This window comes from Eleutherodactylus coqui, chromosome 9 (assembly GCF_035609145.1).
Source record: "Eleutherodactylus coqui strain aEleCoq1 chromosome 9, aEleCoq1.hap1, whole genome shotgun sequence".
Lineage (NCBI taxonomy): Eukaryota > Metazoa > Chordata > Amphibia > Anura > Eleutherodactylidae > Eleutherodactylus > Eleutherodactylus coqui.
Genome location: NC_089845.1, coordinates 47,025,817 through 47,052,007, shown reverse-complemented (window position 1 = coordinate 47,052,007; position 26,191 = coordinate 47,025,817). Strand labels below are relative to the sequence as shown.

At 44.7% G+C, this 26,191-nt stretch overlaps 1 long non-coding RNA gene across 1 annotated transcript in view; it reads left to right on the top strand.

Annotated features, from left to right (window-relative positions):
* The window catches only part of LOC136578772 (uncharacterized), a 34,814-nt gene extending 10,436 nt beyond the window's left edge, over window positions 1-24,378 (top strand). The window contains exon 3 of the long non-coding RNA XR_010786658.1: window positions 24,359-24,378. This is a non-coding gene — a long non-coding RNA (uncharacterized lncRNA). The remainder of the gene's footprint in view (window positions 1-24,358) is intronic.
* The last annotated feature ends 1,813 nt before the right edge of the window (window positions 24,379-26,191 follow it).

The window sequence follows — 26,191 nt, the reverse complement described above, 5'->3', positions numbered from 1 at the left end:
GAAGTGATTAGTCGTATGTACCAACTAATAAAAACTACAGCTCGACTTTCCAAAATGAAAGTCCTCACACACCCCCATCTATGAAAAAGTTGTAGAGTAGCTTATCAAAGGTGGAGATGGAAAAATGACAATGAAGAACAGGAAAATAGCTGGTCCTTAAAGGGGTTGTCCCGCGCCGAAACAGGTTTTTGTTTTTTTCAACAGCCCCCCCGTTCGGCGCGAGACAAACCCGATGCAGGGGTTAAAAAAGAACACCGGACAGTGCTTACCTGAATCCCCGCGCTCCGGTGACTTCTTACTTACCTGCTGAAGATGGCCGCCGGGATCTTCTCCCTCGGTGGACCGCAGGGCTTCTGTGCGGTCCATTGCCGATTCCAGCCTCCTGATTGGCTGGAATCGGCACGCGACGGGGCGGAGCTACCAGGAGACGGTCTCCGGCACGAGCGGCCCCATTCAGAAAACAAGAAGACCGGACTGCGCAAGCGCGTCTAATCTGGCGATTAGACGCTGAAAATTAGACGGTTCCATGGAAACGAGGACGCTAGCAATGGAGCAGGTAAGTGAAAAACTTCTGATAACTTCTGTATGGCTCATAATTAATGCACAATGTACATTACAAAGTGCATTAATATGGCCATACAGAAGTGTATAGACCCACTTGCTTTCGCGGGACAACCCCTTTAAGGCCGGGCTTACATGAGAATATCTCAGAGCGTGCCGGCTGCAAGAGATTTGCGCACTGCACACAGCTAGTATGGAATAACATTGCATATTAGCTGCATTCTGCTTATCATCATGTATTATCTTGGCATGTATGTGAATGAAAGCATTGAAATCAATGAGTTGGATGTTCTTCATATTGAGCGCGCAAAATTTTCATGCGCAAATATACACGCAAATATGTTTGTGTAACACAGAACTGACTGTAATACATCAGACGGAGGTAAATGAGACAAAAGGTCAGGTAAAGCCAAGCAGTCATGTTGTGCACTCTATGATAGGTCAAAATATACACTTCTTTGTACAAAGCCTGAAACTGAGAGTCACATCAAATACAATTGTCCAGTAAGGTAGAACTGCATCAACATGAATTTACTATTAACCATCATTTCACTCTTCTATTTTACTGCAGCAGCTATGCAAGAAAATTAAGTATTTACATTGCTGTCCTCACCCCGAGCCACTCATTCATGGAATGGTAGAGTCGGAAGGGACCTCCAGGGTCATCGGGTCCAACCCCCTGCTCAGTGCAGGATCACTAAATCATCCCAGACAGATGTCTGTCCAATCTCAGTTTGAAGACTGGAGAACTCATCAACTCCCATGGTAACCTGTTCACCTGTGGTTCACTTAGCAGTTATATGCACAATGAACAGCATGTGACCATTGCAGTTTCTTCCAGGATGCAAAAAATGAATTAGAAAAGCACCTATTGGGCATTGCCACATCCATAATGACCTATACAATACATTTACCACACTCTTTATTCCACTGGGAAATGCGATTTTTAAAAAAAGCCAAAATGCTTCCAAAAAGCACAATAAAAATGATCAAAGAAGTCTGATGTGCCCCAAAATAGTACCAAAAAAGATTATTATTAGAGATGAGCGAACGTACTCGTCCGAGCTTGATACTCGTTCGAGTATTAGGGTGTTCGAGATGCTCGTTACTCGTAATGAGTACCACGCGATGTTCTGGTTACTTTCACTTTCATCTCTGAGACGTTAGCGCGCTTTTCTGGCCAATTGAAAGACAGGGAAGGCATTACAACTTCCCCCTGCGACGTTCAAGCCCTATACCACCCCCCTGCAGTGAGTGGCTGGCGAGATCAGGTGTCACCCGAGTATAAAATTCGGCCCCTCCCGCGGCTCGCCACAGATGCGTTGTGACATAGCTGAGGGAAAGTGCTATCATGTTGGAGCTGCTGTAGGGAGAGTGTTAGGAGTATTTTAGGCTTCAAGAACCCCAACGGTCCTTCTTAGGGCCACATCTAACCGTGTGCAGTACTGTGGAGGCTGCTTTTTGCAGTGTTGCACTTTTTTTTTTTTTGGTATATCGGCCGTGCAGAGCATTGCGTCCTGCAGTAATACTCCAGGGACAGAAGTGTGGAGGCAGGGACAGAAGGCATATATTATTGATTGAATATAGGCAGTGGCCCTTTTCTAAAAAATATTGGGCAAAAAATCTATTTGGCCTGCCTGTCACTGTGCTCAGTGTTCTGGGTCTGTGTGTGCTGGGTGTAGTAGTTCTACAAAATCATACGCAGCCAGCTAAGTGTTACAGCAGGCTTGCGCCAAATTATTTCCTGGCTCTGTCTGGGCTCTGAAATCACCGCTGTGTAGCAGTTAACAGTGCAACACTCTGCAGTTCTGTGACACACTCCAGGGACAGAAGTGTGGAGGCAGGGACAGAAGACATATATTATAGATTGAATATAGGCAGTGGGCCTTTTCTAAAAAATATTGGGCAAAAAATCTATTTGGCCTGCCTGTCACTGTGCTCAGTGTTCTGGGTCTGTGTGTGCTAGGTGTAGCAGTTCTACAAAATCATACGCAGCCAGCTAAGTGTTACAGCAGGCTTGCACCAAATTATTTCCTGGCGTTCTGTAAGCGAACTCAGCCTCCAACCACAGGCCAATAAGCGGCACATTTAATTACAGCGTTCTGTTTCTGCATTACTGGTAATACAGCATGCTGAGGGGTAGGGGTAGGCCTAGAGGACGTGGGCGCGGCCGAGGACGCGGAGGCCCTAGTCCGGGTGTGGGCACAGGCCGAGCTCCTGATCCAGGTCTATCGCAGCCGACTGCTGCGGGATTAGGAGAGAGGCACGTTTCTGGCGTCCCCACATTCATCGCACATTTAATGGGTCCACGCGGTAGACCTTTATTGGAAAATGAGCAGTGTGAGCAGGTCCTGTCGTGGATGGCAGAAAGTGCTTCCAGCAACCTATCGTCCACCCACAGTTCTGCGCCGTCCACTGCTGCAACTCAGAATCCTCTGGCTGTTGCTCCTCCTTCCTCCCAGCCTCCTCACTCCATGAAAATGAGACATTCTGAGGAGCGGGCAGACTCCCAGGAACTGTTCTCGGGCCCCTGCTCAGATTGGGCAGCAGTGGTTCCTCTCCCACCAGAGGAGTTTATCGTGACTGATGCCCAACCATTGGAAAGTTCCCGGGGTGCAGGGGATGAGGCTGGGGACTTCCGGCAACTGTCTCAAGACCTTTCAGTGGGTGAGGAGGACGATGACGATGAGACACAGTTGTCTATCAGTGAGGTAGTAGTAAGGGCAGTAGGTCCGAGGGAGGAGCGCACCGAGGATTCAGACGAAGAGCAGCAGGACAATGAGGTGACTGACCCCACCTGGTTTGCTACGCCTACTGAGGACAGGTCTTCAGAGGGGGAGGCAAGGGCAGCAGCAGGGCAGGTTGCAAGAGGCAGTGCGGTGTCCAGGGGTAGAGGCAGGGCTAGACCGAATAATCCACCAACTGTTTCCCAAGGCGCCCCCTCGCGCCATGCCACCCTGCAGAGGCCGAGGTGCTCAAAGGTCTGGCAGTTTTTCACTGAGAGTGCAGACGACCGACGAACAGTGGTGTGCAACCTTTGTCGCGCCAAGATCAGCCGGGGAGCCACCACCACCAGCATGCGCAGACATATGATGGCCAAGCACCCCACAAGGTGGGACGAAGGCCGTTCATCGCCTCCGGTTTGCACCGCTGCCTCTCCCCCTGTGCCCCAACCTGCCACTGAGATCCAACCCCGCTCTGAGGACACAGGCACTACCGTCTCCTGGCCTGCACCCACACCCTCACCTCCGCTGTCCTCGACCCCATCCAGCAATGTCTGTCAGCGCAGCGTCCAGCCGTCGCTAGCGCAAGTGTTTGAGCACAAGCGCAAGTACGCCGCCACGTACCCGCACGCTCAAGCGTTAAACGTGCACGTAGCCAAATTTATCAGCCTGGAGATGCTGCCGTATAGGGTTGTGGAAACGGAGTCCTTCAAAAGTATGATGGCGGTGGCGGCCCCGCGCTACTCAGTTCCCAGTCGCCACTATTTTTCCCAATGTGCCGTCCCAGCCCTGCACGACCACGTCTCCCGCAACATTGTACGCGCCCTCACCAACGCGGTTACAGCCAAGGTCCACTTAACTACAGACACGTGGACAAGCACAGGCGGGCAGGGCCACTATATCTCCCTGACGGCACATTGGGTGAATTTAGTGGAGGCTGGGACAGAGTCAGAGCCTGGGACCGCTCACGTCCTACCCACCCCCAGAATTGCGTGCCCCAGCTCGGTGGTGGTATCTGCGGCGGTGTATGCTTCCTCCACTAAAGCACCCTCCTCCTCCTCCTCCAACGCAACCTCTGTCTCGCAATCAAGATGTGTCAGCAGCAGCACGTCGCCAGCAGTCGGTGTCGCGCGGCGTGGCAGCACAGCGGTGGGCAAGCGTCAGCAGGCCGTGCTGAAACTACTCAGCTTAGGAGATAAGAGGCACATGGCCCACGAACTGCTGCAGGGTCTGACAGAGCAGACCGGCCGCTGGCTTGCGCCACTGAGCCTCCAACCGGGCATGGTCGTGTGTGACAACGGCCGTAACCTGGTGGCGGCTCTGCAGCTCGGCAGCCTCACGCACGTGCCATGCCTGGCCCACGTCTTTAATTTGGTGGTTCAGCGCTTTCTGAAAAGCTACCCACGCTTGTCAGACCTGCTCGGAAAGGTGCGCCGGCTCTGCGCACATTTCCGCAAGTCCCACACGGACGCTGCCACCCTGCGCACCCTACAACATCGGTTTAATCTGCCAGTGCACCGACTGCTGTGCGACGTGCCCACACGGTGGAACTCTACGCTCCACATGTTGGCCAGGCTCTATGAGCAGCGTAGAGCTATAGTGGAATACCAACTCCAACATGGGCGGCGCAGTGGGAGTCAGCCTCCTCAATTATTTTCAGAAGAGTGGGCCTGGTTGGCAGACATCTGCCAGGTCCTTGGAAAGTTTGAGGAGTCTACCCAGGTGGTGAGCGGCGATGCTGCAATCATTAGCGTCACCATTCCTCTGCTATGCCTCTTGAGAAGTTCCCTGCAAAGCATAAAGGCAGACGCTTTGCGCTCAGAAACAGAGCCGGGGGAAGACAGTATGTCGCTGGATAGTCAGAGCACCCTCCTGTCTATATCTCAGCGCGGTGAGGAGGAGGAGGAGGAGGAAGATGAGGAGGAGGGGGAAGAGACAGCTTGGCCCACTGGTGAGGGTACACATGCTGCTAGCCTGTCATCCTTTCAGCGTGTATGGCCTAAGGAGGAGGAGGAGGATCCTGAAAGTGATCTTCCTAGTGAGGACAGCCATGTGTTGCGTACAGGCACCCTGGCACACATGGCTGACTTCATGTTAGGATGCCTTTCTCGTGACCCTCGCGTTACACGCATTCTGGCCACTACGGATTACTGGGTGTACACACTGCTTGACCCACGGTATAAGGAGAACCTTTCCACTCTCATACCCGAAGAGGAAAGGGGTTCGAGAGTGTTGCTATACCACAGGACCCTGGCGGACAAACTGATGGTAAAATTCCCATACGACAGCGCTAGTGGCCGAAGGCGCAGTTCCGAGGGCCAGGTAGCAGGGGAGGCGCGGAGATCAGGCAGCATGTACAGCACAGGCAGGGCAACACTCTTTAAGGCCCTTGACAGCTTTATGGCTCCCCAGCAAGACTGTGTCACCGCTCCCCAGTCACGGCTGAGTCGGCGGGAGCACTGTAAAAGTATGGTGAGGGAGTACCTAGCCGATCGCACGACCGTCCTCTGTGACGCCTCTGCCCCCTACAACTACTGGGTGTCGAAGCTGGACACGTGGCCTGAACTCGCGCTGTATGCCCTGGAGGTGCTTGCTTGTCCTGCGGCTAGCGTCTTGTCAGAGAGGGTGTTTAGTGCGGCTGGGGGAATCATCACAGATAAGCGTACCCGCCTGTCAACCGACAGTGCCGACAGGCTAACACTCATCAAGATGAACAAAGCCTGGATTTCCCCAGACTTCTCTTCTCCACCAGCGGACAGCAGCGATACCTAAGCAATACGTAGGCTGCACCCGCGGATGGAAGCATCGTTCTCTATCCCCATCAAAAACGGGGACCTTTTCGCTTCATCAATCTGTGTATAATATTCCTCCTCCTCCTCCTGCTCCTCCTCCTGAAACCTCACATAATCACGCCGAACGGGCAATTTTTCTTAGGCCCACAAGGCTCAGTCATATAATTTTTGTAAACAATTTTTATACGTTTCAATGATCATTAAAGCATTGAAACTTTCACCTCAACCAATTTTTATTTTAACTGGGCTGCCTTCTGGCCTAGTTACCAATTAAGCCACATTAACCAAAGCGATTAATGGGTTTCACCTGCCCTCTTGGTTGGGCATGGGCAATTTTTCAGAGGTACATTAGTACTGTTGATACACCAATTTTTGGGGGCCCTCGCCTACAGTGTAATCAAATTAATTTTTAGCCCACCTGCATTACAGCTGACGTTACATCAGCTGTGTTGGGCACTGCAATGGGATATATTTATGTACCGCCGGTGGCTTCCTGGCACCCACCCATGCTGTGGGTCCACAGGGAGTTGTAAATGCATCTGTCCACTTCTAAAGAACCCCAGTCTGACTGGGGCATGCAGTGTGGGCCGAAGCCCACCTGCATTAAACATGACATTATTACCTCAGCTGTGATGGGCAATGCAATGGGATATTTTTATGTACCGCCGGTGGGTTCCAGGGAGCCACCCATGCTGTGGGTGCACACGGAATTCCCATTGCGGAGTTGTACCTGCCTGTGACTATTTATAAAAAACCGCGGTCTGACTGGGGCATGCAGACACCTTGACAGAATGAATAGTGTGTGGCACATAGGTTCCCCATTGCTATGCCCACGTGTCCAGCTCCAGATGGAGGTGGCACAGGATTGGATTTCTCATTGCTTCTGTACAGCATTGTGGACTATCGCCCCGCCCCTTTTAAAGAGGGTCACTGCCTAGCCGTGCCAACCCTCTGCAGTGTGTGCCTGCTTTTCCTCTGGCAGACGCACTTATAAATAGACATGAGGGTGGCGTGGCATGAGGGCAGCTGAAGGCTGCGCAGGGACAGTTTGGTGTGCGCTGTGGACACTGGGTCGTGCGGGGGGTGTTGGGCAGCATGTAACCCAGGAGAAGTGGCAGCGGAGTGTCATGCAGGCAGTGATTGTGCTTTGTTGGAGGTAGTGTGGTGCTTAGCTAAGGTATCCATTGCTAATGAGGGCTTTTCAGAAGTAAAAGTTGTTGGGGGGGGGCCCACTCTTGCCACTATTGTGGCTTAATAGTGGGACCTGGGAACTTGAGATGCAGCCCAACATGTAGCCCCTCGCCTGCCCTATCCGTTGCTGTGTCGTTCCCATCACTTTCTTGAATTGCCCAGATTTTCACAAACGAAAACCTTAGCGAGCATCGGCGAAATACAAAAATGCTCGGTCGCCCATTGACTTCAATGGGGTTCGTTATTCGAAACGAACCCTCGAGCATCGCGAAAAGTTCGTCCCGAGTAACGAGCACCCGAGCATTTTGGTGCTCGCTCATCTCTAATCATTATGCAAACAATAGGCTTCACACATGAAAAATAAAAAAAGTTCTAGGTCTTTGAATGCAGCGATGCCAAAAACAAATTATTTTCCAAAAAAGGAGTTTGTATTGTGGAAAAGTGGTAAAACCGAAATAAATATATGCAATTTTGATATCATTGTAATCGTACTGACCCATGGAAAAGTTAGCGTGACATTTAAATCACATAGTAAACACAGTTGATGTTTTATTCCACCGTGTCCCTGCAAATTTTTAAAATAAAAGTTATAGATTATAAGTACCCCAAAAACTACAGCTCACCACACATCAGACACGACCTCATATGGGCATGTCGATGGAAAAATATAAAAGTTCCGCTTTTTGAAAAAAGTACCCAACTAGACTGCTTCCTAAAGTGGTTAAAGGGTAGCATTGAAAATGACAACTCATCTTGCCAAAAATAAACCCTCATAAAGATAAAAGTCACCTGTCACCCGCGCCGTCACCCGAACCTTTTCTCTCGAGCAGGCAGGTACTCGCTAAGGGCAATGCTCGCTCGAGCAATTGCCCTTAGCGAGTATGCTCGCTCATCACTAGCTATATGTGTTGTAACTCACCACAAAGGAGCCCACAGACCGACAAACCCTGGAACTAACCCTGAGCTGTGTGCTGGGGGTTGACGGAATTGGGGCCCAAAGCAATTAGCTGATCACTCATTATCCCATATTCTGAAAGGGGTTGTGTATTTTGGCACAACCTCTGTAAGGGAGCCAAGACATAACTATAATTAATAGGGCGTAATGGAAAATTGGGAATGGACCCTCACCTTATTGACAGTAGACCGAATTGTAATAATGCATCAACTAACTTATACTAACTTGAGTAGCAAATAATAGATGGACAGAAGTTTCATACTGAATGTTAGACATACTGCACAAGAGTTCCCACATAGTGATGACTGATAACAGAAATCCACCACCATGTATTCTCCCAACTAACATTAACCCCTTAAAGGGGTTGTCCCGCGGCAGCAAGTGGGTCTATACACTTCTGTATGGCCATATTAATGCACTTTGTAATGTACATTGTGCATTAATTATGAGCCATACAGAAGTTATAAAAAGTTTTATACTTACCTGCTCCGTTGCTGGCGTCCTCGTCTCCATGGTGCCGACTAATTTTCGGCCTCCGATGGCCAAATTAGCCGCGCTTGCGCAGTCCGGGTCTTCTGCTGTCTTCAATGGGGCCGCTCGTGCAGAATGCCGCGTCCGTGTAGCTCCGCCCCGTCACGTGCCGATTCCAGCCAATCAGGAGGCTGGAATCGGCAATGGACCGCACAGAAGAGCTGCGGTCCACGGAGGGAGCAGACCCCGGCGGCCATCTTCAGCAGGTGAGTATGAAGACGCCGGACCGCCGGGATTCAGGTAAGCACTCTCCGGTTTGTTTTTTTAACCCCTGCATCGGGGTTGTCTCGCGCCGAACGGGGGGGGGGGGGGGGGTTAAAAAAAAACAAAAAAACGTTTCGGCGCGGGACAACCCCTTTAAGGACTGGCCTCTTTGGACTTTCGGGACTAAGCAATTTTTTTTTTCATTGACACATTTCAAAAGCTAAAGTTTTAATTGGCTCCATTTTGAAGAACATATCATTTATTGGTTGATTTATTTTAATTTATTAATTGTTTTCTTTGTACCATTTGTGGCTATATATAATTGTGTTATTTTTATTATTGTTTTTATGGAGGAATGGGGAAAAGGAGCAGTTTTGGTACTGTTTCTTTAAAATTTTTCATGCCACACGTGATTTAAATGATGTATAATCTTTTCCAGGAATCATTTCATTTGCAGTAGTATCATATATTTATTTTTTATGATATTACATGTTATTGAACTTAATTTAAAGGTTTTGTCTCTACCCACAAGACTAGAAGGTGCGATTAAAGGGGTTGTCCCGCGCCGAAACGGTTTTTTTTTTTTTTCAACCCCCCCCCCCCGTTCGGCGCGAGACAACCCCGATGCAGGGACGTAAAGACAAAAACCGCTCAGCGCTTACCTTAATCCCCGCGCTCCGGTGACTTCTATACTTACCGGTGAAGATGGCCGCCGGGATCCTCTTCCTCCGTGGACCGCAGCTCTTCTGTGCGGTCCATTGCCGATTCCAGCCTCCTGATTGGCTGGAATCGGCACGTGACGGGGCGGAGCTACACGGAGCCGGCATTCTGCACGAGCGGCCCCATTGAAGACAGGAGAAGACCCGGACTGCGCAAGCGCGGCTAATTTGGCCATCGGAGGCCGAAAATTAGTCGGCACCATGGAGACGAGGACGCCAGCAAAGGAGCAGGTAAGTATAAAACTTTTGATAACTTCTGTATGGCTCATAATTAATGCACAATGTACATTACAAAGTGCATTAATATGGCCATACAGAAGTGTATACCCCCACTTGCTGCCTCGGGACAACCCCTTTAAGTGAATGCTTACATAATACTTTGGAATACATATTATTCTAAAGCATTATTGCCTATCAGTTTAAAACTGTTAGGCTATGATTCTGGCAGACATTGGAACCTTTGTCAAGTTCTTCGCTGCTATTTAAACTCTATGGCACTCTAAACTCACGGATCTTGTTTTGTCTAAGTTGGGCGCTCTAGAAGGGGAAGAGAACAGCATATTTATGAGGTCATTGGGCCCAATAACAGCTAGACCTATCTGCAGGATTTTTCACTCTACCATTTTCAAAGCGCACAACTTAGAAACAACTGTGGTCTTCCTGGGAGTCAGTGGGCTAACAGAGGGAGCCCCCCCCCCCCCACTCTATCAAACATCTTAGATGCTGCAATTGCTATTAATCATGGCATCTAAAAAATTAACCAAGCAGATTTGGTACATTCATCCCACTTGCAACCCAACGCTTTGTCTGTATTTGTGACAAAGAGCGAGCAGGGTAGTAGAAGAGTCAGCGGCACGCCCCTTATAACCACCTTCGTGGGGAAGACAATCCAGCGGGTGGTGCCAGCAATCCAAATGACGGTCGACTCACCGGTCTCCAATTCGTAATAAAAAAATACAATGAGATGCGGCACTCAGGAACCTAACTTCATTCAATGTTTCTTTAGAAGAGATCCATAAGGTTTATTATAGCTCCATAAAACATGCGACGCCTCGACACAACAAGGTCTCTGTCAACTTTGTTGTGTCGAAACGTTAGGGCAGCAGAAATGCTCTCGTTTATGACCTAAAGGTTTCAGGTTCAATCCCTGCATGGTTCAGGTAGCCGGCCATCCTTCCGAGGTCAGTAAAATGAGTACCCTGCTTGGTGGGGGGGTAATTAATTAATTACTTGAAAACGCTGTAGAATAAGTTGGCGCTATACAAATAACAAGATTATTTAGACATAAATAGGCCATACTGTAATGGGTTTTTTTTAATTCGGCAAATTATGTAAACACTTTATTGTCAACCTCTTCCTACCATGCTTGCCATGCAGTCTCATGAGTATATACCAACTTGGCTGAGTATTTTAAATTGCTTAGTATCCTAAAAGTCTCCACAATCAATGATTTTGGCTGTTGTAGATAATGTAATTCTCAGCCACTAAAACTGAGCTCCTAGATTATGTAACCAGAGATGAACACTATGTTTGCCTATAGTGACTATGTAGAAGTCTTCATCATATGACTATGGGATTCTAACTTTAGAGGCAGCGGAATTGTGTTTTTAGTGGTTATAGGATTTGTATTTTAGAGACAATTTATATACTTGTACAGCTACTGTATGTACAGAAGATATGGCTAGTGCAGTTATTATGGGTATTGCAATTATTTAGCATGGCAAGAACTAACTGAAATGGATGTTCCACATTTTAGTATAATACTTATACTCTTCCCCAAAAAAACTTTTTTAGAAAGCAGAGACATAAGTGCAGTGGAGACGTTTTTTTCTTTTTAGTACTGATTATTTCAGAACAGGTTTCACATGATGTTCTATCCATTTTACTTCAACATTGTAAAAGATGAACCGCACATAATGGCATAAATAATAGGCAAGGATGTCATTGTGACTATCAAGGATAACGTGTTCGTAACAACAATGATTGATTAATAAGGCCCGACTCGTAAGGTATAGGGCATCTGGAGTCATAAAAGAAATATAATTATTACTTGAGATGAGTTTCCAATTGAGATTTTATATTGGCATGTGATTAATAATTTATGGCAGAAAGGTTGGAAGCAATGACCTACCGTAATTGAAAATAAAAGCCACGTACAAATTAAGGTTACATTATTAATATGAAATATTATAAATTTCATCACGACGTTAATAAAACATAATGTGAGTAGAAATGTATAATAAAAAGAGATTTAGTATCAGCAAAGAGACACTGTGCTTGTACTTAACATTCATATTTAACATTTCACTTAGACATTTTATCATAATGTACTCACCTCAATAATCAATGAAATATTCAATGTGCTGGAGCCATAGACACATGTCATGTAACCAACCGAATGACTACTAAATCACAGTTATCTAGAATTAAAATGAGTTTTCTACTGTTATTTTGTGTGTTTCTCTCTATTTATATTTATGTATACATACACCCAGCAATTCATAGTATTTGGTGAACAATGTAAAGAATACACTGGAATGGTTTTTTTTGGCAACTGACTAAAGAAAAATTGTTGAAAATTAGAGTTGAGCGAATGTATTCTTCTGAGCTTAATGCTCGTTTGAGTATTACCTGTTGCAGCCGTTCTGAGGCCTGCACCGGACTTGCAGGCCAGACCAGGTTTTGGGTGTGCCCTTGCTTCTCCTGGAGCTGAGGGGCGTGATGGTTGCAGGAGTGACGTCAGTCAGCACCTGGTGCTGAGTAGCTTGGCTCCTATTTAAACTGTGCTAGTATTGACCCCTGTGCTGGTCAATGCTTCAGTTGCCGCTGGACAGTGATGGAGGAACACATCCTGGCTGGAGCTCCTCTACTCCAGCTAAGTCCTTTTCTGCTTTATTTGGTTATTTGTTTTTCCTTTCTTTGGTTCTAGGACTCCCTTACAGGGACTTGTCAGTGGCCTAGGCATGCGTGTGGGCTCGCACTTTTCAGAGCGATCGGTCCGCCGAGTAGGCAGGGCCCCCTCCCGGGTTAGGGGACTATAGGGAGAGAATTCCCCTTAGATTTATGTTTTCTTTGCACAGTTGTGCTTTTTGTTTGTATTATTGAGGTTGCACGGCCTGAGGATGCAACATTACCATACTTGATGGTGCTCGCTACACGAGCGAGCATCACGCCGTGTTCGACCCCGCCAAAATTTTGGCCCCTCCCTGCTGAGCACGTCAACGGTAGTTTGTGGCTGGCTTGGCGGAGAAGAGAGAGAGAGAAAGAGAGAGAGAGAGATTAAAAAAAAAAAAAAAGCTCGGCGGGGCGGGTCCCATACAAAAATGCTCAAGTCTCCCATTGAAGTCAGTGGGTACTTGCTCATCTCTATTGAAAATAAATACTAATTTATATGTATCAGAAACTGCTGCCATAACTGCATCTCAATATATAAAACCCTAAGAAGGAAAGTTTCACAAAACTTTTTCACATCTGAGCAATGAATCCTCATAGTTCTTTCACTATTTAGTCTTTAGAAAACACCATTCCTTGACAATCTTGAGTTGGAGATGTGCTGCTGTATAAATTATTTATTTAGCTCCAATTTAAAGGAATAATGCTGACTAATGATGAAATGAAGTAAACTTTGCAGTGATTTTAATTTACAGTAACTTTGTCGAGCTTTTCCATTCAATGGTCAGGCACTTGTAGCTTTTCTCCTCTTCCTAATTGACTATCTAGAAGTTGTTCTCATTTTCTGCCTTTTTGCAGACACAGTGCAGCTGTAGTGCTGTCATAGTCATGACCACTAATTATTCAAGCTTGCTAACTCACATTACACTTGGCATTCCGTCCTTCTCTCCCCTTTAAGTACACTAATATACACTGAATTAGGAACAGCTGGTGCATGACATCTTGTGATCAGTAACGCGGTAACACATGATGACCACGTCACGATCTGCTCTTAGATAATGTGATGACCTGTCCTCTGTGCAGCAGAAGTCAACATTTGGAAGTCATGGGTAAATGTGGTGACTTGAGTGACTTTAACCACAGGCACATTGTTGGTGCTCAGAAGTTTGGTGTCAGCATTTCTGAAATAGTTGCACTTGTTCATGTTCCAAATTACGGTATCAAGACTGTACCAAGACCATAGACCAACATTGATCAGAAGATCACACAGCAGAAGACCACATGTGATTGATCTTGGAGGTGAGTGTTAGGTGGCACGTCTGGTATCTCAGCAACAGAGTGTTGCAATGAACCAACTAACCCATAAGTACAACAGTTAGACAAATTTTCACATTCACTATTTGGCGTACCTTGTGTTGATTAGAGTTCAATATCCAAGAGACCAACAAGGATGCAAGGATGCTCCTGTTGACCCTGTTCCATTACCAACAACACCTTACATGGGCTCAGGAAGGACATCCATGGACCTTAGACACATGGCAGAAGGTCATCTGGAGTGATGAGTTCCATTTCCTGCTGTACTATATGGATAGCCGGGTCTGTATCTGGTGATAACAGCATGAAACCATATCCCATGGAAGCTCTATTGGCATTCAATAGGCCGATAATGACAGCGTGATGACCTGGGGAATGTTATTCCGGCATGGCCTAGAACAATTCTTGAATGGTGAATGCTATAGGGACCTATAAGCTGTCCATCTGTACCCATATCTTCAAAAAGTCTTTCCCAATCACAGTGCCATCTTTTAACAGGACAGCACTCTGTGTTATTGAGCTCAGATCACTAGGGAGTGGTTGGGGGAATACAACAATGAATTCTTCACACTGCCTCGACCCCCAAACTGACCAGACTGTAACCCCATTGAAAATGCTCGGGATATGCTGGAAAGGGCTGTGAAACCTATTTCCAGTTATCTACAAAATGTATGCCAATTGATGGAACTGCTGCAGTGGGCATGGCTTCAGTTGAGTATGAAGGGTGTTTGCCACTTTTTGGAATCTGTTTCTTGACATTTGAAGCCATGATCACCCAAAAAGATGGATCAACCCATTGAGTAGATGTTCCATTCAATGTATATGTCTTGATTAAATTCTGATGCTTCTGTTATTCTCTCTACAAACATACAAAAAAAGTGTAATTCCCTGTATGGGAAAATATACTTTTATATTATTTTAACTCTTTCTTTCCCTTTATCTTTCTTTGTTTATCTGCCTATACTACTGACATCAGCAGGAAGCAAGTAAAGGCTTACAGTTATTCAAATCTCCTACTCTGTTTCATATTGAAATAAATCAAGTGTAAATCTTGCAAGTGAATAAAGCTAATAAACTGTATTGAGCACTTACTTTTTTATTGTAATAGTCCAATCGGAAGTTGAGTTTTCACACTGAGGTGCATCCTAAGGAGTTTTTTAGTGAGCACCTTCTTAACACACCGAATACTAGGTTAAACTGGGGGAGCATATTCATTTATATTGACTATATACTTAAAAACAGTATCCCAAGTGATTAGAGATGAGCGAGCACCCAAATGCTCGGGTCCGCGTTATTCGAGTCAAGCCTTTCGTAAAATTCGAGAGCTCTACTCGAGTAACGAACCCCATTGACTACAATGGGAGACTTGAGCATTTTTGTACGTGGAACGCAGGGTCCCGAGCTTTTTTTTTTTCTTGGTTCGTGTTCATTCGCTCTCTCTCCCCTACCAGACAAAAAATTTGCCAATGATGCGTGCTGCGTCGCGGCGGGGAGGGGCCAAATCTGGCACGTCACAGCGGGGAGGAGCCAAAAACTGGGGCGGGGTCGAACACGGCTTGATGTTCGTTCCAGTAACGAGCACCATCGAGTACGCTAATACTCGAATGAGCATCAAGCTCGGCAGAGTATGTTCACTCAACTCTATTGGTGACCAATGAGTGGAACAGGTAGCCACAGGTGGTGGTGAGTTCTCCTTCAATAAAAGTCTTCAAACAGAGGCTGGGATGATTTTGTGAATCCTGTATTGAGCAGGCGGTTGGACCCGAAGACCCTTGAGGTTCCTTGAGACTCTACCATTCTATGATTCTAGATAAAGTAGGATAGCAACAGTATTATACTATGTATACTGATAAGGGTCTTTATGGGGAGAGTGCTGTACTCTATTGCCTTCAGACTCCCATTCATTTCAGCTGCTGTAAAACACACACCTTGCTGTACTGTCTATATAGACAATGTAAGTTAGAAGTACTCGGCAGAGTATGTTCGCTCAACTCTACAAGTGATGAAACAGGGAACTTCATTCACTGATGCATTTCCTATAGAGCATTTAATAATTGCTATTGCTTGAAGGAATCGTGAACCTAATCTCTGATCTTGAACACATAGTTTAATTGTAGATGGTATACTAGTATACTATTCATATTATAAGACATCATTTTCTTTCTGTTTAGATGTTCTTGACAAGAAATAATAGGCATTAATAATGGCATTTGGTCAAATGAAATAAATAGATTATAGTCAATGAATCGTTATTTCCTTTCTTCTTAAATGATCTTATTTTGTACCCAAGAATTAGTAATTTGTTTATTTTCTTGTATAACACAGAAACACCTTTCAAGCCTTGTATTTAAAATTTAATTATAAGCAACGGTGAGACAACAATTATACTTGTTTGACAGTCCTCTTAATATATTTACAGTGCAATTTAGCTAGATGAAAATTCCACATGGACCTATTAAATTTAAATATGTTCATGTGTTTTCAAAGCAGAATATGAATGATTAGCGCTCAACTTTTAATTCTAAGCTATTAACAAATTACCTTTGGCAGTGTGCAATTGGCTTCAAATAATCATAACGTACTATACTTGTAAACCCCTACAGGCTTTAACATAAATTAGTTCACTTTTTAATCCTTCATAGTATTTCTTTCCCTAGGTATGAAATATTAGAAACTAGAAATAAGGTAATCATTGAAATTAATTGTTTAAGGGCTCGTTTTTGGCTGCCCACGTACATGGTGTATTATCATTCATACTAGACAATATTCTTAAAGCTGTAGGGCCCGTAGAATTGAAATTCCTGTAATCCAAATAATTCTCACGTTTGCTGAAACAATGCACAAAAATGTGATGAAGCTCACCTGACAGATTGTGGCCTTGCCTGACATTTTCACGAGATGCATTCTACGGCTCGAACCTAATAGCTGCGATAAAGTAAAATCAGTAAAGCGAGAGATTTAAAGTTTTACTGTGGTATTTCATATGTATATCTACAAAAAGTTGTACTTTATACATTTACTAATATTTCTAAACTTTAAGGTTGTGTAAAAGCTATATGTTGTGTATCTATCTCATATCTATCTATTTATTTAATATCTATTTATCTTTCTATCTACCAATTTATCTCATATCTATGTATCTATCTAATATCTATCTATCCATCTATATCTAATATCTATCTTTCCATCTATATCAGATATCTATCTTTCTATCTATCCATCTATCTCATATCTATCTATGTCATATCCATCTTTCAATCTATCTTATATATATCTCATCCATCTATCTATCTATCTCATATCTATCAATCTATCTACCTAATATCTATCTTTAAACCTACCTAATATCTATCTATCTATCTATCTATCTATCTATCTATCTATCTATCTATCTATCTATCTATCTATCTATCTATCTCTCTCATATCTATCTATCTATCTATCTATCTATCTCATATCTATCTATCTATCTATCTGATATCTATCAATCTATCTATCTACCTAATATCTATCTATCAACCTACCTAATATCTATCTATCTATCTATCCCATATCTATCTATCTATCTATCTATCTATCTATCTATCTATCTATCTATCTATCCCATATCTATCTATCTATCTATCTATCTATCCCATATCTATCTATCTATCTATCTATCTATCTATCTATCTATCTATCTATCTATCTATCTATCTTTAGCTCACCTTTAATTTTTTGTTTTCAGAAACACACAAACATTTTAGCATTCGTGTTTCGGCAGCACAAGGACCTCTTGTGATTCAACTGAACCAGATTTAGATCACCATAGGATTCTTCAGGGATCTATGTTTGTAAGAAGTAAAGAATGGTTGCTGTTGGCATAATATGGAAGCTAAAGTGCTTTTTTTAGTATGGCCATCTGAATATGGCTTTAGACTTCAATTTAGTCTATCAAATAGCTTACACTTTGCTTATCATTTATAGCCTATCCTCTGATCTTTGATATCAACTCGTGAGACTAAAAGTGCTTTTACACGGAACAATCTTTTGATTTTCCGCGATCCATTGAGAATCTAAATGATTATCGTGCAGTGTAAATGCATGCATGACTGAATGACGAATGAAAAGTCTTTCGCTTCTCATTCATTGTTCAGTTCCTGCATGCAGAAAACTGAATGATGTATTGTTCTGTGTAAACAGGCAGTCATTCGCTTATGAACAACTGCCTGTTTACTCTGAATGGAGGTGGGCGGGACGGAATGATCCCCAACCCCCTCCACCTCCATTCAGTCAGCGATGCTTGTTCTTGTGTAAAAGCACAGGAAAGATTACACTAGGCAGCGTGATTTTTGTGTCTAAGAAAAGTTTATTTGTTCCTGTTAGCTTATTGCAAAATATATTGGAAAATAGCTTTCATTTCAAAAAAAGTTTGCTTTTGGGGTCAGGACATCGATAATTAAAAATATATGGTTTTGAATTTCAAATGTTTCAAAGACATACACAGTGAGAAAAGAAATCACTTACAATCATGAGCCAAAGTCATTATATAATGTGGAGTATGTCCATACAGGTCAAAATTAATAAAAATGTCTGGTTCTTTTCGATTGACGATTGTGTATTTGGTTGCTTTCCTGTACGAACCCCCAGATGTAGTCGTCCATCATATTCTCGCTGTATTGTCCTTGATAGTGAGGCTCAAACTGCTGCATATCTTGGTGGAACCTTTCTCCTTGTTCCTCAGAGTATGCTCCCATGTTCTGCTTGAATTTATGTAGATGAGAATCCAGGATATGAACCTTGAGCAACATCCTGCAGCCCATAGCCTGGTGGTACTTCACCATCGTTTCCACCAACTCCACATAGTTGTCTGCTTTGTGATTTCCCAAGAACCCCTGAAACACGGCAACAAAACCGTTCCAAGCTGCTTTCTGTACTTTCGTGGGCATGTCAGGAAATTTCAAACATTGTATGATCCTCTTGATTTGTGGTCCCACAAAGATGCCAGCTTTTACCTTGGCCTCAGTCAGCTTCAGGGAGGAAGTTTAGTAGATGTTTCATCACTGTAGATTCTTTATCTAGAGCTGTGACAAACTGTTTCATAAGCCAGCATTTTATGTGAAAAGGTGGCATCAGAATCATCTTAGAATCTACTAGGGGTTGCCACTTGACATTGCTTCATCCGACAGTGAAGTCAATACGTTCAGGCCAGTCTCGTCAATGGCCAGTCTCATCGATGGTAGTGTTCAGTTTTGGTTCTGCTATCCCAAAGACAAAGATAGCAAGGAAACTTTGTGAAACCACCTAGAAGACCCATTAGGAAAGCAACCATCTTGAAGTCTCCAATTATCTCCCAACCATACTGATCGTACTTCAGAACTTGCAACAGAAATTTGACACTACTATTGTTACGGCACTCTGCCCCCGGAGCACCAGGTGGGGTGCCCTGATCTTCCCGCACCCCACTGTCCCTGCCTACTTGCCTCGGCCCTGGCTAACCCCAGGCGGACAACTGGGCAGCGGTCCCTGCTCTGGCTAGGGACCTGGCGACTACCTAGATGGAAACTCACTAACAGGGGACAGAGTGCCGACAGAAGAGGCAGGTGGAACAAACCAACAAAACTTACAAGTACAAGCAGGGCTGGAGATGGAGCTCACAGGCAGATAGACAGGACCTGAATAGCAACTAGTGCTGACTGAGACAGACCAGACTAGAGGCTAGCAGAACCAACAGAAACAGACTGAGCAAAGGATAGCAAGAAGGAGCTGACAGACAACTAGGGACTGGCTGAGGTAAACTGCAGACAGACTGACTAGATGAAAGCAGAACCAATAACTGGCAGTGAGCTCAATTCACTGCCAGTCTTTTAACCACCAGGTTCCGCCCAGGGGCGGAGAGTGGGAGGAGGCAACTCCACCCACTGCTGTATAAGAACGGAGGAGTGCGGGTTGCACCCTACGGGCGGACACGCCCACGCCGCCGCCCACCGGCCGCCCCAAGCCGCTGGGATAACCCCGACACAGGGCTCCAGGCCGCCGGAGCCGCCGCCGGAGCGACGCGCGCCGACCACGGGACCCCGTGCCGCGCTGCATGGTAACAACTGTACTCCTCCTTGAGATGTGCAGCGTAAGCCACTGGAAGGGATGGAAGTTGATTTCTATTGTGGAGCAGAACTGCTTTCAGGCTCTTGGATGACCAATCCTGTGCATTGCAAGGTATCCCAATTTCACTGAATAGACCTGTCACATCATGGCAGTAACAGAGTCCATCTTAAATGGTGAAGAAGATATAAAATATTTGATAACTTTTTTTTTACTTGTAACTTGCACACTATCATCCATAATTTGCAGCTCTTGGATCCCTGTACAAATCCTTTACCAGGGACCCTCCCCTACCATGTGCCATTTGTAATATTGAGGTCTTCTTAAGTGATAAAGGGACATTAGGGCCTCCTCAGGCACGAGGACCTAGATGTGAGTGCTACCTCTGCGCTCTATATAGCGTTGCCTTTCCACAGAGCAATGTTGTACCATGAAAGAATGAATGAATTACAACCTGGGGCATGGAAAATGAGCAATAAGACTGCTTTTAGACTAGTCAATTCTCGTTTGAACGAGTGAACGAGCGGGTGACGTCATCACTAGCTTGTTCTCTCTTGTGCAGCCTGTTTAGATAGGCAGATTCATTGTTGACTTGTTCATCGAGAATCGATCAGTATTTGACATTCTCTATAATCACTGAACGAGAAGCTAATGAGCCAACAATGATTTTTATGCCTGCAGAAAATGAATGAAGAGCGAGAAGCGAACAATTCTCATTCATCATTCAGTCGTTGGCTCGCCCTTAGACTGAACAATTATCGCTCACTTTTGCTCATTTGGTTGATTTTTAAGCGATAGTCATTCTGTCTAAAAGCACCGTAATCTAACCGGTTACTCAGATATGTTCTCTAAGTTCCCACATGACCCTGATTTTTTTTTTATGAATGCATTCATAGCCGAATGGAAATCTGGGGTTAATTCTTTATTGTGAATGATTTTACTTTTATTCATCCGGCTAAAAACAGATTAAAACTGATATTATATACTCTACTGCTTTGTCTACCAACATATGGGCTAGTAAATGTATAGCATCACAGTGGCTTGTGCTAGAGGAAAACAATTACATTGAATGTAGTAGAATAGCTCTTTTATTGCAGTACATAAGACTTTGATTACATACTGCCAAGATTCATACCAACCTAGTAGTTGTTGACAGATAAAGTAGAAAAAAATGAAACTCATTTATTTCTCTTTATTGAGACCTCAAGGTAAAGCAGATTTTCAGCCCTTGTACTTACTACAATGATAGAACAAAGACTGACAGCTAAAATGTGCCAGTCCAGAAATATAAATTAAACCCAGTTTCTTATCAAGGTTTCATTTAGTCTTCGAGAAAAGGAGCTACTGCTTGCATTATTGTTTTGTCCTCCCCCACAAGTTGTTCTAAATAGCTGCACCTATTACTTGTTAACTCTTTGTCTTTTTATTTGTTTGTTTCCCTGTCTTTCGGTGAAGGTAGATTAAGGATAACAAGGTTGGTTGATACTGGCATAAATGAGCTGGTTTAGACCCATAAGGTAGTTTTGTGGTCATCTACCTGTCAAAACAGACCTTCCCAAAAATATCTGCACTCCATATCATATTGCTGATATGATTGTTTAGTTATATACTTTGCATGTTAATGTATCAATTTTGTTTATTGCTTTTCATCTTTAACCATTTGATTAATCACATGCTCAATGTTTATACATATATAACAAACAGCAGTTCTTCCGGTGCTGGACCAGGTGCACCATTGGATGACCTCTAGAGATGAGCGAGCACGGGGGTAAGCGGCGAGCGGCGGGAGTTAACGGGGGGGGGGGGGGGAAGAGAGAGAGATCTCTCTCACACTCCCCCCCGCCACCCTCTGCCCCCCGTTGCCCCCCCCTCCCGAGCATGATCGGAGGAGAAGGCAGTTACTAGAGATGAGCAAGGCTCACTCGAGTAACTGACCTTACCGAGCGTGCTCGCTCATCTCTAATGACCTCATATTACACTGCATTTTGGCCATAGTGGTAACTGTAAGGAAAATGAGCAGCCAAAGGCAACTGCTTGTTGAGTCTGCAGGCTTATCCACATGGGCGAGAATCTCGTGAAAGTTTTGTGTGTTGCGAGATGCACAAAACTCACAAGAATATGAACTCCATTCTTTTGAATGGGCTTATTCACATGAGTGGTTTTTCCCTCGCAGTGGGGCTGTGAGGATGAAAGTCACTGAATATTTTATCTTTTAGTATTCCCATTGGGCGCCCCATCCGTTGTTTTCAATGAGACATTAAAAGACCTTAAAATAATTCAATGGGAAACACTGGTGATCCTCTGACGCATGTGAAGTACACGCTTGAGTATCGCCATTTCACAATCTCTTTTGAATGAAATGCCTTGCATTGGGGTGAAAATTGCACATTGGCAAGCGCGATATCAGGTTGAGTTTCTCAGCCCCATAGTGTACTCACCCATGTGAATGTAGCCTAAATCTTGTTCGTCGTTCAGTCATTGGCTCCCATTTATACTGAACGATTATCGTTCAGTTGCGCTCGTTTGAATGATTATCTGATCAATATTATTCCATCTAAATGCAGCATAAGGAGATGATGGTGTCAGTTCTCATACTAAGGGCTTAAACAGACAAACATGTTTTTCTCCCATTTATGCGGCCATAATAACCACGGCCACATAACGGGACAAAATTGATTTCAGTGGTTTCTCGCCCGTTAATACCGTTTTTCCCGATAATAAACCCTATTTCGTTTTTTGGGGGACGCTTGAAATATAAGCCCTCCCCTGAAAATAAGCGCTAGCTAACCTGCAAAAAAAACCATCAACACTCACCTGGTCCACGGCATCCCGAAGCCTCACGATGGTCCCCGGTGGTGCTGGGGCAAGCTGCAGTGTCCTCCGCGCTGACATATCAGTTTCTTTCTGGTGACGGGGCTTTAAATACCCCACCTCCAGCAAAGGAGGTGCTGTGATTGGATCGATCGACAGTCAATCATAGCCGGCGCTCAATCATTCGCAGCCATTCAGTGAATTACATCACTGCATTCAGTGATTGGCTCATCGAGGGTTGGCTCTGATCGCCTGACGCTTAATCCAATCACAGAGCTTGCTTTGCTGGAGGCGGGGTATTCAAAGCCCTGTCACCAGAAAGAAACTGATATGTCAGCGCAGAGGACACTGCGGCTTGCCGCAGCACAGCTGGGGACCATCGCGAGGCATCGGGATATTGCGGAATAGGTGAGTATAACACCCCCCCGAAAATAAGACACTGTGCCTCTTTTGGGGCAAAAATTAATATAAGACAGTGTCTTATTTTGGGGGAAACACAGTACTATGTAAGAGAAATAGTGCAATACCTATTCTCCAAATTCTTTTTTCAAACTTCTACTCTATGGTGTGGAGTTTAAAAAGCCTGACGAAGAAAAAAAACCAAAAATGTTCCGTAGCGGCGAGCATAGTTGCACATACAACCATCTGAAACTGCTCTAAGGCTGAATTATCATGGCTGCATAAACTCATATGACTGGTTGATATGTTGTCTGATTTCCACTGGCCCCACACATTGCATGTCCTACACTGCTTTGTGAAAATGGACATGCATTGAACTTTTTCACACAGGCCATCCATCTGTGTGAAAAACTCTTTACTAGAGATGAGCGAGCGTACTCGGAAAAGCACTACTCGCTCGAGTAATGTGCTTTATCCGAGTATCGCTGTGCTCGTCCCTGAAGATTCGGGTGCCGCTGCGGCTGACAGGTGAGTCGCAGCGGGGAGCAGGGGAGAGCGGGCGGGAGAGAGGGAGAGAAAGATCTCCCCTCCGTTCCTCCCCGCTCTCCCCTGCAGCTCCCCGCTCCGTGCCGGCACCCGAATCTTCAGGGACGAGCACAGCGATACTCGGATAAAGCACATTACTCGAGCGAGTAGTGCTTTTCCGAGTACGCTCGCTCATCTCTACTCTTTACCTAAATGGGGTCTTGGGCCATTGTGGAGCTGTGTGCTGTCAGTGGAATACACTGATGGCACATGGCCCAAAAATACAGCTGTGTGACTGGACCCTAAAAGAGTTCTTGGTGAGAAAAATACTAATGGTTTAATAATTATGTATCGCACTAGTAGATTGCAATGAAATGGTGAATTACTCTTCTAGAGAATGTTGTACAATGCCGAACAAAGATTTCAACAAAAGTTTTGCATCCATCTCACCCTTTGAAATGAATTGCATTTCTTTTTGTCTTGCCTGACATTGTGGCTGTAAGTGACCTTTTTACAAATTTACAATTACGTTGTCAAGTCTTAACAGCTCAGAAAGTCTGAATACATATATAGGAACTTCCTGGTGTATATGTATTTGTAAAGCAGCAATTCTTTTATTCAATCATTGTGACTAAAACTGCATCCAATTTCTCTGTACAGGAAGCGGAAAATACTTTGACGGCGCAATGAAAAAGCCTTGCGAATTGGAGAGGGGCACACAGGACGAGATAGAATTAAGTATAACCAAATGTTCTATTCATAAACCTTACAATGTATATGAATTCTATTTCCACCTGTTCCATATTCAGCAGTCTGTCCACAGATGAAGCAGCATGACTACAGCTATTCTTACAGAAATCTTTTTTTTTCAGCAGATCTGAAAACAATGCTGCTTGTGCACTGAAGCTCCAGCTTCGGTCTTAACTAGAGATGAGCGAACGTGTTCGGCTCCGCCCCTTTTCGCCCGGACACCGAACTTCGCGAGGAATTCCGTGTTCGGGCGAAAAAAGTTCGGGGGTCGCCGTGGCAGCGCGGGGGGTTGCGGCGGGGAGTGGGGGGGAGAGGGAGAGAGAGAGGGCTCCCCCCTGTTCCCCGCTGCTGCCGCCCGCGCCGCCGCGCCTCTCCCCGCCCCCCGGCGCCCCCCGAATACTTACGCGCGAACACGGAAGTCCTCGGAAAAGCCGGTGTTCGGGTGCGTAAGTGTTCGTTAAGAACACGTTCGCTCATCTCTAGTCTTAACGTAACTCCGGCAGTATAAATTTAATATTCTTTTGACATTTCTGTATTTGGTTTTATCTTCCAATACTATCCATTTATAGACAATAAGAAAAAAATTGCACATAAATAAAGACTATATGAGGGCTTAGTCACACGGGCGTTTGTAAGCCCGATTTGCAGATGCGCTTGCAATCTGCGTCTATATATATACCCAATGCTTTGCAATGGGGTCGGTCAAATGTCCGTTTTTTATGAGGATGTGCCGAAAATTATATGACACAACGATTCGCAGAACGCATGTAACTGCGTTCTGCGCAAATCGTTGTTGTTTTACATGTGCTCAATGAGGCAGCAGCAGCGCCAACGCCATTGAGAACATATACTAAAGATCATTCTCCTCTACCACAGCTGTGGCAGAGGAGAACAGTGTTCTCCCATTGAAGTCAATGGAGCCAGCAATACAACCGGCTCCATTGAAAGCAATGGGCTGCCGGCAAGCGTTGTATTAATTTTCTGGAAAGAGCTTCAAATATAAGCCCTTCCCTGAAAAGCATCCAAAAAAAGTGTAAAAAATTCAAAAAGATATATACTCACCTTTTGCAGTTGCTGGAGATCAGCCGTGTCCAGCCGGCTCTTCTCCTGAACTGCTTTCTGTAGTATTCAGCAGCCTGGGATTTAAAATCCCCGCCTGCTGAATGGGCTGCCTCTGATTGGTCCCAGCCCTCAGCCAATCAGAGGCAGTTGTCCAGTTGATCCCAAATTGAGCATCACTCTTTCCAAAAAGATGGAATTAAAACATGCCAAACTTTTCAAATTACTTTTGTGAATAAGCTGCCATAAGTGTACATGAGGATCAAGGCTTCATATATATTTGGGGTTCTATTTGGAGCCTCCTTCACTGATTTCTGCTAAAATCAAAATAGTGCATCATGCTATGCTATCCGGAAAAATCCCAGAAAGCCAGATGAAGATTGAATGGACCAAATTATAGTAAATGGTTCTTTTTGGTAACATTCAGCAAATGGTGAGCCTTCCTACTAGTGATGAGAGATTATTGGAATAATTGAGTCAAGAGTGATCGGCTTGATAATTTTCCAAAATTAATTGGGAATAGGGACCGCTCAATTCCTATTAAAGTCAATGGGATTTATTATTAAAATAGTAAAGGTCAAGTTTACTAATTTGACCTCCAAACGGTCCCTTATGCAGCCAAATTACATGGGAATACAGCCATAGTGATGAATGTTGCTCAGTGATTAGCACTATTGCCTTACA